We start from the raw sequence: 15,449 nt of genomic DNA, 5'->3' as shown, positions 1-15,449 counted from the left end.
GTAATGGGGGCTTAAATTGTTTTTTCAGGAACCTGGAGTCAGCTCTTGTCCAGTTTAAGTCAGCTAAGACTGGTTTGGACAACTGACACTAAAACTAGGCCAGCACAATGATGAATAACCTTTTGATGTCACAGAGCCAAAAAGTCCACCCTCAGATAATACAAAACACCTCCATTTTTGAACACGCATGCCGTGAAGAGGCATGTTGCTCAGGTACACCTGCATGGAACACCAATTACCTCGCCTTTTCTCTACCTCCCATCGCCCTTCCCCATGCTTAAGACCATCCTACTTCTTTATCCCATAAATATGCCCAGCCCCTTGCCTTCAGTCAGTCGGATCTGAGGCTTGATTTCCCGTCTCCTCATTTGACTGTCTTGTGGATAAACTCTTCTCTGCCACAAACCTCAGCATCTCAGTGTTTGGTTAGCTGTGTATCAGGCGAATGAACCTGGTTCAGTAACACCCTGGGGTATAAAATCACTCATGGTTAACAACCTCTAGACACACCCAATATGCATTAGAGGAATAGCAGTAGGATACTCACAATAAAAACTTACATTCAAAAAGAGAAAGCTATAAAGCAGTCATCAGTCTGGTCCATTGCCACGATGAGATCTTGGGAACAGGCAGTAAAGACGCCTGGCAATGAAGAAAGTTCCGTGACTAGAATCATCATATCCTCCTTTTGTTCTCTGGGAAGAACTCCCTCTGGGATGCTCTTCCTAGCCTATTTCCCTCCTGGCTATATCTTAAGTGCGCACAGGCGCCCATATGGAGCTTTTGTAGCCTGCTTGCTGCTGGTGCAAGTTTTGAGCCCCTGGGATGTTTTATGACTTGAGCGGTTAAAGGCATCTTTAGGTCAGGCTTGTGTTTTCACTGGCAATGCAATTCTCTTAAAAACTTAGTAGACTTTTGATCTATTTGCTTCTAGGGAGTTCTAGAGAGCAGCAACAATGTCCTAAGCTTTTGCCTAGATGCATCCTCCATATTTCTTTTCTTCTTTGTACACACGTCCCTTTCTCCTAAATTAATGGCACTTACCTTGAGGCTATCTGAAATAAAAGGCTTGGGTAGATATATAAAAATCTCTCTTTGCCACAAGGCTGAGTTCCTTTTTTTTTAAGTGAGTAGTTTTAATAGGCCTTCTTTAAATTGTCTCCTGTTCTTTGTAATCTATAAGAAATTGGCTACTTCAGTCCCGAAATTCTTTAGTTTCTGTTTGCAAATTTTGCTTGTAATGACTTCCTATAAGCAGCAAGAAACGACCAATAAGTACTGGTATTGTAACACATTCCATCTGCTGCTTCCAGAGCAATAGACTCAGTATGCCTTTGATCTTCTTTCCAAGTGATTGAAGGTGACAGTTCTACCTAACATGCCTCCATCTTTGCAGACTGCAAAATCTATTTCTGAACTACCTGCTGTGAGCCCAATCAGTCCTTCATTGCTACATATTTTATCAGTTTTTGTTAAAGCAGTACTGCACTTGAAAATGTTAATTCCCATATTAGGTGGTATAGATTTAACTGCTTTGACACATAGACAATATGTGCTAAAATTGAGCTATTTATACTAACATTTATTAATACATATGTTAGTGCTTATTAAAGTCAATGTATTAATATATTGACATGAAATTTTATTGGGGTGTCCCAGGTGGACTAGTGGTAAGACACTGCTTGCAAATGCAGGAGATGCAAGAGACATCGGTTCAACTCCTGGGTCGGGGAAATCTCCTGGAGAAGGAAACAGCAACCTACTCCAGTATTCTTGCCTGGAAAATTCCCTGGGCCAAGAAGCCTGGTGGGGTATAAGGAGTCGGACATGACTGAGTACACATGTGCACACACACACACAATTTTATATATAAAATTATATATGTATATGATTTATATGTTTCTAATAATATAAACTATTTCAAGCACACAAGTTTATTTTTTGATCACGTAACTCTTCAAGGAAGGCATGATTTGTGGGTAGTTTTGCTCCTTAAAATGATTACAGGACATTGGTTTTTTCCATTTTATGGTTATACCACCCTTGGAGCCTCAGGAAGAAAAAGGATATGGTAGAAGAGCCATATCATATCCTCTCAAACTACATTGGCTTGAACTTAGGCATGTGACTATTACCTAATTGCATGGATGGCTGGGTCATGCAATCTAGCTGTGTGACCAGGCAAAGAAAGCAATAAGGATCTTGGCAGTTGCAGCTGCTCCTCCATGTCTTTTGTGTTCAAGTGAGTCCTGATCCCACTGTGAGTTCCTGACTTAGATACATAGATGTTTCATACTCAACTTGAAAGGCAATAGAATGTGTGTGTGCATGTGTGTGTGTGTGTGTGTGTGTTACTCACTCAGTCCTGTTCAATTCTTTGCAACCCCATGGACTATAGCCCACCAGCCCCTCTGTCCATGGCAAGAATACTGGAGTGGGTTACCATTTCCTCCTCCAGGGGATCTTCCTGACCCAGGGATTGAACCTGGGTCTCCCACATTGCAGGCAGATTCTTTATCATCTGAGTCATGAGGGAAGTCCAATAATAGAATATGCCATCCCTAAATATGCCACTTCTGTATATTGATTAGATGAGCTGTAGGTACTTGAAAAACAGGACTTCCAGGGAGAGGCTTTCTCTGAACTCCCCTTATCTGCCTAAAGACAGAACCTTCAAAATGAATTCAACTGTATTAAATTGCCTCTCCATGAGATTCATCAACAGTAAACTCTCAACAGTCACAGGATACTAGAAATTGACACCACACCTAGACAAACTTTGTCAAAAACTATCACACCTTCCGTCTGTTCTAAAAGTCCTAAAAATCACTGACTTTCCCCTAAGAGGCCTATAACCCCTCTTCTCTCTCCTCATTAAGATGGTATTTAATCTTGAATTCTAAGCTCCATTGGGGAGTTACACATTTTCTCCTGGGTATGTTCCATGTATATGTCAGGTATACATGTTATTAAATTTCTGTTTGTTTTTCTCTTGTTAAGACATCTTTTATTACAGGGCCTTAGCTAAGAACTCAGAGGTTTTAGGGAAAATTACTTTTGCTCCCTGAAAAACTCAAAATGAAATGTTATTCTTCCATTTCAGTAAATGGCATGATCATTCACTTAGTTGCTCAAGCCAGGAACCCAAGGATCCCTTCTCTCCCTCTACCATTTAATTTTCAGTCCTTGAATTGTGTTTGTTCATTTTAAACACAGCTAAAGAGAACTGGATTAATGGTAAACCTTGGTTTATTACATTCTTTGTGACTTTCTTTATATTATTTTTCTGCACTTTCCTGTCTGAGGTAACTATCATCTTTAAACTTTTTTCTTATGATATTTTATCATATATATGTATATATATATATATACACATGTATATTCCAAAAAGCATGTTGTTTAGGTATTTTAATGTTTATAAAAACAATCTTAGGCTATTTGTAATTTTCTGGGGCTTGGCTTTTTATTCAATACTGTAATGTTAAAATTTCTCCATATATTACATATACATAAGGCTTAAAATATTGATTGTTGTATAATATTCCAATGATAATATCACACTTTATTCATATTCACTTGGTGTTATAATTTATATATTCTTGTGCATATGTTGGGAGCCCTAAATGTCCCCCTAAAATGTGCCCCAATAACATATTAATTATTTTGATTTAAAGTTACTTAACAAATGGCCAATGAAAGAGGAACACTCTGACTCTCCTTTCTATCTCCTGAAAGTAGAAACATGCCAGAAGTAGTGAATTAAGGCCTAGAAGCCTGTATAAACAAAGCTTGTACCGCTTTAATTTCCTACCCCAAACTAAAACTCTATTTTAGATTCTTAACTAATTAAACTCTTTAATAGCTTCTTCACAAAAACCTAAGTTTCTTTGTTTGTTCCATCAATTCCTCACAAACTGATTGTTCCTTTGTCTAAACTTTAGAAGAACAGGTAATGGCCTAGGCTTACCACTGGCATCTGAAGTATGTGTGTGTTGGGGGTCTAAAGTATACAGCATGCACCCTCAGTCTCTGGAATCTGACAGTGCTGATGCTGCGCTATGCTTAGTCACTCAGTCAAGTCTGACTCTTGGCGACTCCATGTACTGTAGCCCACCAGGCTCCTCTGTCCATGGAGATTCTCCAGGCAAGAATACTGGAGTGTGTTGCCATGCCCTTCTCCAGGGGATCTTCCCAACCCAGGGATTGAACCCAGGTCTCCCGCATTGCAGGCAGATTCTTTCCCATCTAAGCTACCAAGGAAACTCAAGAAGAGTGGAGTGGGTAGCCTATCCCTTCTTGAGGGGAACTTCCTGACCCAGGAATCGAGCAAGGTCTCCTTCACTGCAGGTGAATTCTTAATCAACAGAGCTATCCGACAATATCCAAATTGATTTAAAATCTCAGACACCCTACTTGTGTCTGACAAGTGCTTGGGGTTATGTGAGAGATCTTCCTTCACACAGATACACTGGGATTTGGTTCTGGAACCCAAAATAGCTCCCATCAGAAAGATAAAAGATAAAATCTTGTCTATCAAACATTTGATGTTGTCAGGCTTCTTAATTTTTACCCACAAAATTTGCATAATATGATCCCTTAAAGCAGTTTTGGTTTGCATTTCTCAATTACTTTTAGTTGACTATCTACTCATATATTTGTTTTTTTCATAAAATGTCTCTTCATGATTTATATGGAGATTTTTTTTTGGTTGATTTTCCGTGAAGATTATCATGTCACCTACAAATGGTAAGATGCTATTCCCTGCTTTCTAATCCTTATGACTTAATGTCTTCTTCCTGTCTTAGTTGCTGGGTCAGACATTGTGTACAGTGTTGAAATGAGTGGTGTAAATGTTTCTTAGTCCTGATTCTAAAGGAAGTGCTTCAAACACTACCCTACTTAGGATATTCTTTCTTTCTTTTTTTGTTTTAAAATTTTTATTGAAGTATAGTTGCTTTACAATGTTGTGTTAGTCTCTGTTGTATAGCAAGGTGAATCAGCTGTACATATACTTTTATCCCCTCTTTTTTGGGTTTCCTTCCCATTTAGGTCATCACAGAGAACTGAATCAAGTTCTCCATGCTATACAGTAAGTTCTCAATAGTTATCTATTTTATACATAGTAGCATATATATGTCAAACCCAAGGATGTTATTTATTATTGTTGTTATTAAATAGAAACTCTTTATCAGGCTAAGGGCATTTTATTCTATTTTGAATTTACTAAATTTTAAAAAATCATAAATTTATGAAAGTCAATATTTTAGGTGGATAAAGCTAGTAACATGCTGTGTGTTCCAAACAGCACTTGTTCCTTTCAAAAAAAGAATTTCACTATCAGTAAGTTTTGCAAACACTGAATATTCTATTCACACACAATCTACATAATGTTATTAAGTGCTCAGAGGATTCCTGAGGTTCAATTCAGTTCAGTTGCTCAGTCGTGTCCGACTCTTTGTGACCCCATGAATCGCAGCACTCCAGGCCTCCCTGTCCAACACCAACTCCCGGAGTTCACCCAGACTTGCATCCATCGAGTCAGTGATGCCATCCAGCCATCTCATCCTCTGTCGTCCCCTTCTTCTCCTGCCCCCAATCCCTCCCAGCATCAAAGTCTTTTCCAGTGAGTCAACTCTTCGCGTGAGGTGGCCACAGTACTGGAGTTTCAGCTTTAGCATCATTCCTTCCAAAGAAATCCCAGGGCTGATCTCCTTCAGAATGGACTGGTTGGATCTCCTTGCAGTCCAAGGGACTCTCAACAGTATTCTCCAACACCACAGTTCAAAAGCATCAATTCTTCGGCGCTCAGCCTTCTTCACAGTCCAACTCTCACATCCACACATGACTACTGGAAAAACCATAGCTTTGACTAGATGGACCTTAGTCGGCAAAGTAATGTCTCTGCTTTGAATATACTATCTAGGTTGGTCATAACTTTTCTTCCAAGGAGTAAGCGTCTTTTAATTTCATGGCTGCAATCACCATCTGCAGTGATTTTGGAGCCCCAAAAAATAATGTCTGACATCTATTTCCCATGAAGTGATGGGACCAGATGCCATGATCTTTGTTTTCTGAATGTTGAGCTTTAAGCCAACGAGTCCACATTTGTCCAACATATTTGATACTAAAAATGTTCTCTTCTCTAACACATATTAGTACACATAGAAAAAAAAGCAGATTGATCAGAGCAGGAAGTAATGGAATGTGGGGAGATATGGTAGAAAGTAGGTTTAATAGATTTTGGAAAATGTGTTGAAGATTTTTTTTTTTTTTTGAAAATAAGTGGAACTGGGCAGTGAATTATTTTATTAGGGATTTTATTAGGGAAGGAGGAAAAACAAGGAAGACAAGAAGAAAGATTCAAAAGTGATACTGAGGTTTAGAAGGTAATAAGTGGGGAAATGAAGTCATGAAGCAAACATAGGGAAGATAGGGAGAGAAGTTTAATTTAGTTTGAGCAATTCTACATTTGAGTTGCCTGAAAGAATTTCAGGTAATTTCTAGCAAGCAGTTGGATATTCACTTCTGTACCTCAGGGATAGATTAGAGGGTTTTTGTTTTTGTTTTCTTTAAATTGGAAGATAATTGCTTTACAATGTTGTGTTGGTTTCTGCTGTACATATATACAATGGAATTTTACTCAACCATAGATTAGAGGTTTGGGAGTCACTCTTATAAAGCTAGCTGATAAAGTGAGTATGAATTCCCAATGCGAAAATAATGAGAAATCAAACATCCAGTTTAAGAAAAAGTTATTGGGGAAACAGCCATATTTAGAGGGATGAGAAGAAGAAAAGAAATGAGTAAACTCAGGGAGGAGCAGAAGGGAATGACAGAGGATGAGATGGTTGGATGGTATCACCGACTCAATGGACATGAGTTTGAGTAAACTCCGGGAGTAGGTGATGGACAGGGAGGCCTGGTGTCCTGTGGTCCATGGGGTCTCAAAGAGTCAGACACGACTGAGCGACTGAACTGAAACTCAGTGAAAAGTACACCAAACTAAAAACAAACAATGAAAATTTGGCCAAGAAGGAAATTCTACACTGTGTTGGCTGGAAACATTCATGGAAGTTGATAGAAAACATTAAGGAATAGTTGATGATGAATACTGTCTGTATCATTTTCTTAGAAGAATTTAATCTTCATTTTCCTTTGAACATCTACACTTTACTTTTCAGAATACCCTATTCTGGCTGGCTTCAGAATATGCATTATCCTAAACACCTTCCTTACATTGTGGATTATGTGCTAACTGCTGCCAATAGCTATCTTCTTCTGTGACCCAACTGCGTAAAATATGGATGGGAGAAAACGTTCTGTTACAGATGGAAGCTCTTCAGTTCATTGTCACAGGGAGTTCTGCACCATCTTGATACACATGCAGCTAAGCCCCAGGACCTAATTTGAATTGGGAAGTTGGACAGTAATGATCTCTTCTAGCTCAGAGAGCATGAAAAACATTAGTTTACCATCATCCATAGCACATCTCAGAACTTTTCAAATGAAAGGAATCATGGATGCATCTCAGGGTATGTTTTATGAATCACTGTTGGCAGGGCAACCTGTTAAATAGTTAAATAATAGAAACTGAACTCATCACTGCCCAATAAACTCTGTTCTCATTAGTGACACATCTCATGAATTCCTTGCTGGCATCCAATCTGAAGCTCACAAATTCACTGCAACTTACTTGAATCATAGAAATGCTGTGGTGAACATGGAAAAAGCCGGCCAATGAGGGATTGTTTGAGATACTGTCAACACCATAGGCTGTGTCAAATGATCCATAAGAACCAATTTTTATGAGAACAGCCCCTGAATTCAAGCATCATCAGTAGAGCAAGTAATGCATTGTCAAAAACATTCAGCTCCTGTGATCTAGGTGATTTATCTCCTGAGAAAGTTTTATAAATGGACCATATTATTCCCATGCAATGAAAATAAATAAAAGGCACCCTTATACTCACCACTATGTCTTCAGAGGAAAAAAAGGATGGAAGGTCTTCCTTACAAGAAACAATTAGAAGAGCTTAGAGTCAAAAGCAGGGGGAATTAATGATAGCCTCTGAATATGTGAAAGAAATAAAAACTGATGAGAGTGAAATTACAGTATTTAGAATGGCCCAGTAGGGGATAACTAGGAGTAATGGAATGAAAATAATGGAAGCAGTTAGGCTAACTCTCAGTGCCATCTTGCTGGCAGTGTTAGCTGAAGCACTCCTCCTGAGGCAACAGATAGAACTGCTGTCACCTTGGGAATTTGAATCTGGAGTGGAAAAACACATAGATTTGGTGGTTGACAGCAACTCTGCAATGGCAAAGAAATGGAGCCAGACTCATTTGTTCTTGAGTTTTCTTATCTTGAAATGCTGTGATTCTCAAAGACAAAGCATGCTCAATGACTGTCCTTGATCACCTACCTCAGTGTATCATCTATAAACTTCATGTGTGTCCTTAGAGAATGATTTAGCTGATTTATACGCTTGTATTCGAGGTTTCTTTTCTTGTCAGTTATACATCTTGGTTCCAGTTATTGATTCCATGTGTCATTCTTGACATGTGAACGTGATGCTTCTGATGATAATTTTTATTCTCAGATTCATGCAAGCGTACATGAGTGACAGAGCCTAAATAGCATGAAGAGGGTGACAATGTTTACTTTGGGAACCAATATGCCACTACTTGCAGAGACATGTAGCGCACACGAGGGGTCATTATCTGGTACCAGTAGATCAACTTCGTGGATCCCATGGATCTTCCCTTTCAAGTAGCACTAAATATTCCCTATGAGTACTGGGCCTTTTTCTTTGGACATTATCTTCAGTGTTCTTCAGCTTCTGCAGTGGATACATGAACACTCAAATTTAAAAAATAGAACAGAATAGTGAAGCTAAACACTTAAGTGAGATAGTCATTGAAATTTCATTCTTTGAGGTTTTTTCTCTATAAATGTAGATTTTCTTTATAGAAACTTAAAGGCCAAGACCTTAGTTCATCTTCAGGTTCTTTACTTGTGTTGTTTTTGTTGTTTAAGTTTCATATATGCAATGTTGTAGTTCTACATCTGTATATGCTGAAGCGTGCTCACCACCAAAATTTTAGTTTCCATCATGACCATACCGTTGATCCCCTTTCCCATACTGCATTCCCCTATCCATTCCACTCTGGTAGCCACTACTCTGTTCTCCATAATTGGTTTTTGTGTAATTGGTGTCTGTTTTTGTTTGCTTGCTTCATTTATTTTGCCTGCTTGTATTTTATATTCTGCATATGAGTGAGATCATACGTTTGTCTTCCTTTGTATATTTTACTTCAGTTGGCATAATTCCCTCAAAACCCATTCATGTTGTCACAAATGGCAAGACTTTATCTTTTTTAATGGCCGAGTAGTATTCCAGTGTCATATATAAAACACATCCTCTTTATCCATTCAACTGTTGATACGAAGACAAATGGAAATGAAAATACAACATACCAAAATCTATGGGAAGCAAGAAAAGAGGTACTAAGGAGAAAGTTTATAACAATACAGACATACCTTAAGAAATAAGAAAATCACAAATAAACACTCTAATCTTACATATAAAAAAAACTAGAAAAAAGAATAAATGAAGCCCAAAGTCAGGAGAAGGAAGGAAATTATAAATACCAGAGTGGAAATGAATGAAACAGATACTAAAAAGACAATGGAAACCTTTTAGCATTTCAATAAGTTTTGATAATGCTGTGAAAAAATGTGAAGATATCTTGACATTTATTTTCTTTGAGAAGGCACTAAAGATTTTTTGCATTATTGTCTCATACTCCTTGGAATAGTCTCTGATCACTGCTAAAGAAAGAGGAAATGAGATATTTGTGAACCTCACTTCAAGATATAGGCAACATTCTGTCTGGTCACATTTTAAATAGATTAATTAATTTCATAAAACTGATACATACTCTGATTATGGGATTAAAGTAATATAGTAAATCACACAGAGGAAAAATTTTAAATCACCTAAAATCAATCCTATTCTCCAGAAATAACTATTACTGCTATTAGGTAAATACCATTTCAAATGTCTTTGTGTACACAGGAAGACAGAGATACATCATTATAAAATCAGAAAAACTCTAATGGCATCATTATATAATTGATATTAACAGAATCATTAATTTAATTTATGCAAATTAAACAGAAAAGAAGCACAAAGAAATTGAATACCAAATAATAATTCACTATACAAAGTATTGTTTTTCTAAATGATCCCTCTAAAGTTAAAAAATAGTATTGTGAAAAATATTAAGTTATTGACATCATTATTATTGTGAAATAGCATTGCAATTTTATCTTAACTTCCTTTAAAAAATAGAGCTAATAACATTCTCCAACTTCCCCCAATTACCACTCCCCAACTTCCTAATATACTTTTATTTCTAAATTTAATTCAGCTCTGAAATTCCTTTTTCAAATTTCTTTTTTAAAAAGTTATTTGAGAACTTCCCTGGTGGTCCAGTGGCTAAGATTCCATGCTGCCAGTGCAGGGGCCCTGGGTTCCATCCCTGGTCAGGGAACTAGATTGCCACCTATGCAACCAAAGTGTTTGCATGCTACACCTCAGGATCTTGCACACCACAAGGAAGATCAAAGATCCCGAGTGCTGCAACTAAGACCTGGCAGAGCCGAATAAACAAATAACAATATTAAAAGATAATAAATTATTTTATCTTGGAGGTCTTAGTCTATTTAATTTAGTTACTTAGTAGGGTATTCTCTAGCACAAAGGATTTGTGGAGAATCTTCTGATACTTGAGTTCTTTCTTTCTTTTTCAGTCCAGATTGAGTTTATCAGCTATTATTTCTATTTCACTCTATTGGACAATGTTCTCAATCTAGTTACTGTACTATGTATTTTGACTTTTCTTATATATATTGGGGGAAGCTCTTTCCAGAAATTTCATTTGCTCTGTTGAAGCGTGGAATAACTTCTCCTTTAATTCTTACTGTATCTGAAGTTGTTTTATATTATTGAACTATAATTTCAGGACTGTATATTCATGTGTTAGATTCTTTTCTTTAGCCCAAAGGTATGAAATAGGATGGGAAGAGAAGAGAACACAGCTGAGGCTTTGTACTGTCTGTTAGGATATCATGCTTTTTCTTTCTTCTATTATGCTATTAAATCTTCAGCACCAGGCTTAGCTCAATTCAGTCTAAGAATATGCAGCCTGGATCCTGGATTCTGAATCTTGGTACAATGTCAGCAACTTGGATTTAGGAACATAACCCATGCTGGCCTTCAGTCTTTCTCATTGCCTTCTCATATGCAAGAGTCCTTGGATCCTTAATAACAAAGCAACTCAAGTCCTTTGTCTCTGTTCCATGAATCTTCACCTGCTGTTTCGGAATTCTCTGTCTTATGATTTCTATCTACTTATAGTTTCAGTTTCTTGCTGGACTCCGTCACCTTGCTACTTAGATATTTTCTGTCACTATGCAGGGTTTTTTTTTTCTCTCTCTACTTCCAATGGATTTTTCTTTGCCTTTTTTTTTTTTCTTTTTGACTGTTCTGGGTCTTCATTGCAGCCTGCAACTTAGTTCCCCCATCCATCCCCCACCCCAGGTTGCCAGTGAATTTAAGGTTCTTTCTTCATTGTAAAGTGGTAAAGAATCCTCCTGCCAATGCAAGAGACACCGGGCATGTGAGTTTGATCCCTGAGTCAGGAAGATCCCCTGGAGGAGGGCATGGCAACCCACTTCAGTATTCTTGCCTGGAGAATTCCATGGACAGAGGAGCCTGGCGGGTTACAGTTCATGTGACTGAAAAGAGTCAGACATGACTGAGCATGCACACACAGACTTCACTGTGAAAGAGTTTGGAGGCGAAGCAAAGTTAAGAAATTAAAGTGAGAGTTTATTTAAGCAAGGTTACACCCTCAGAGGGAGAGTGGGCAGACATGAGAAGAGCGGCTGCCCTGGGTTTCTTTGGCGGGTTGGATCTGAGGGGCATACAAATGAAGGGGTGGAATACTCACTGGGGAAGGAGGAGTTGAGGGTAGGCTTCCCTGATTTTCACCCCAGCTCCAGTTTCCCGAGGAAGGGGGTTGTCCTCATTTAGCTCAAATCAGAACTGTCATGGCTACATGATGGGTACTTATCTGTAAGCCTAATTTCATGGAGCACAGTGACCATCAGGTTGCACTCAGATGCAGGGGATTCTTGCCTTTTCCCACCTTTCTTTGTCTGAGTCCCAGAATCTCATCACTCAAGATGTGTGGTTTCCTGTCAGCCTGGAAGTTCCTACTTTCTTTTGTCTGCCTGTGAACATCTGCTCTTTACAAGATGTGTGGTTTCCAGCCACCTGGCCCCTGCTTATACCTACCTACTGTAACACCTGTGTGTGGGATCTTAGTTCATCGACCAGGAATCAAACCCACCTCTCCTGCATCAGAAGGCAGATTCTTAACCACTGCACCGCCAGGGAAGTCCCGGACATTCTGTATTTCCAATCCAAACCACCATGAAAGAGGATCCGGTTGATTTAATTGATCATTATCATTCCTAATGGGGAAGACTGCCTCTATCCAGAGTCTCTCATTTGTCACTTCCCAGCCAACAGATAGGTTGCTTTCAGGGCTCATAGCTCAATCAGTTGTGTTCAGAGTTTGGGAGTTACAGAATCAAAAACTATGATCACTTTTGCCTAAGGGACTCCCTAGAGGCACTTTTTTCTATATGCGCTATAGACGGGTGCTTTTAGAATTGTGTTATTGGTATGACCTGCAGCTTATCTATTAACCTTGATAAGATGCACAAAAGAGTTAACCATCTTTGATTAGCATACGTGTTTATTTTTGTTTTGGAGAATAAGACCTTGTTTTGCAATTGACTTGAGGAAGCTATGTCTGCCTCCTTCACAAAATGATTTACAAAATGTCCAGTTAATTGAATTTAGATCAATAACCAGGTTTCTACTGTGGATGAAAAATGCCACCTGCCATATCAGTCAGTAAACAGGATGTTATGACCATCAAGCCAGTTACCTACTGCAGCCACACCTACCTTGCACCCTGAAGCGATTCAGGATGGAGAAAAGCAGGATAGTATAATTAAGTGCCCTAGATAGTTAAGGTGCATATCAAAAGATGGATTTCAATGGGCCTAGGCTCTTGCATCTTCCCATACACAGAAAAATCACTAAATTTATTAACCTGAGATCTTCATTTTTATCTTTAATTAATGATAATTTTTGATATTCCAATTTTATTTATTTACTCCTATACACACTGTTTGTCCTTTTATACAAAAGGTTCTCACAGCAAGTATGCTGGGGTAGGTTACCATTCCCTCCTCCAGTGGATCATGTTTTGTCAGAAATCTCTCCTATGACCCATCCATCTTGGGTGGCCCTACACACATGCCTCATAGCTTCATGATATCACCAATGCAATGGACATGAACTTGGGCAAACTTTGGGAGATGGTGAGGAACAGAGGGGCCTGCTGTACTGCAGTTCATAGGGTCGCAAAAAGTTGGACAAGACTGGGCAATGAACAACAACGACTTACATACCCTCGCTCTTCCCCTACCTCTTTAGCTCTGATAGTCCCTCAGAGCTATCTGAGAGGCTATGTTCCAGGCTTCAGTTCTCAGTATACACCAAATAAAACATAACTTTCAACTTTTAGGTTGTGCGTTTTTCTCAGACAACACTATTCACTCAAAAGAAAAATGAATGATGGAATAAATCCATCTTTTAAGATTAACCTACATTTGGTTTAAATAATAGAGAAACATGTTTTGCTGGTAAATCAAGATGAGGCAGTGGTTACAGTCATGAAAGAAAAAAGAAAATGGAAAAATTAGTTGTCAGTACTCATGTGTCTGATTTTGGTTGGACCTTGAAACAGAAGCAGTCAACATATGCCTGTCAAAAGGCTTATGAAGACCACATTTCTGTTTTCATCCGAATCATTTCATGGAGAACCTGGACCATAGCATACACAGGACTGAAGATGAAACAACTAGAGTTGGATATGGTCATTATATCAATATTTTTCTACCCGTGGCTACATTCCCAGGGAAAGTACTAATTTTACTAATTTTGACTCAATTATGTTTTGACTTTTCTTTGGATGTTTTACAGCATTATATTCTATATTAGCAAATATTTTTTTCTGATTTAATTAATAATTAAATAGTTTGAAATTAAAGCCCCCAATGGCAGAATTCTTTTTTTTTAACTTTTTATTTTGTATTAGAATATAGCCAATATTGTGATAAATTCAGGTGAGCAATGAAGGGACTCAGTCTTACATAATAACTTACACTATGATATAAGAAATGGATATTTTTAACCTTATTTAGGAGTGATTTCAAGAAATATTTGTATACATTTAAAGATTACAATGTGATGATTTGGTATACATATTGGTATACATACACATAAATGGACATTTTAGGTATAATGGTAGGTATTATTGACTAGTAAAGGCTAAATTCAGTTGAGAGTTGAGGAAAAATATCTTTGCATATATTTCAGATAAGCCTGCAAAAAGGTGTTTGTGTTTTTTATCATTAGACTATCGCATGAATTACACAGGAAACTTCTCTAACTCCCAGCTCTGCTGTCTACACAGAGAGTATGAGGAATATTTGATAGAGTAATTATCAGCCAGATAAATAAAATCTATACAAAACTCTGACATCTAATCAAAACAGAGTCATGAAAGCCTAGATCTGCAGCCTGGACCCATCTGACACAAATCTTTATAACTCCAAGGAGAAAACAGAGGTTTGGGGTCAAAAGGAAGTTGCTTAAGGAAATGGTCTCCAACTTTATTGGCACCAGGGACCGGTTTCATGGAAGACAATTTTTCCATGGATGGGCTGGAGTGGAGGAGATGTTTTCCAGATGATTCAAGAACATTATATTTATTGTGCCCTTTATTTCTATTATTATTACATCAGCTCCACCTCAGATCATCAGGCATTATATCCTGGAGGTTGGGGACCCATAGTTTACAACACAGGAGGACAGAACCTGGTTCTTTCCAATCCTGATCTAGATTGTTTTCCACTCTGCCACACAGCTTCCAGCTCAGATCAATGCTTTCTCAAACAGGACACCCAAGAGGATCTTAGGCCCTTTCAAGGGAAATGAGTCCGTGAATGGGTGATTTATAGCTGCAATAATGCTTAGCCTCAAAACGCCCAAGGAAAGAAAGCAGACGGTGATAGGTATCCCTTGAAAGAAATCCAAGGCCTGTTTATACCTAGACATGGTGGCGCCTTCATCAGAAAGGAAAGGATAAGGATGAAAGATAATTTAGAAAATATGTAAGAGAGCTGAAGGCATTTAAAAATATTGATTTTGCCTATTTTTATTCTGTTTGATAGAAATAAGAAGCAGAGGGGACTCTCACACAGACTGGAAAGGCAACCATTTTAGTTACAATTGGGAGCA

The sequence above is a fragment of the Capra hircus genome, chromosome 22 (genome assembly GCF_001704415.2).
Source record: "Capra hircus breed San Clemente chromosome 22, ASM170441v1, whole genome shotgun sequence".
Classification (NCBI taxonomy): Eukaryota; Metazoa; Chordata; class Mammalia; order Artiodactyla; family Bovidae; genus Capra; species Capra hircus.
The sequence above is the reverse complement of the archived record's forward strand: the minus strand, read 5'-3'. Positions refer to the sequence as shown.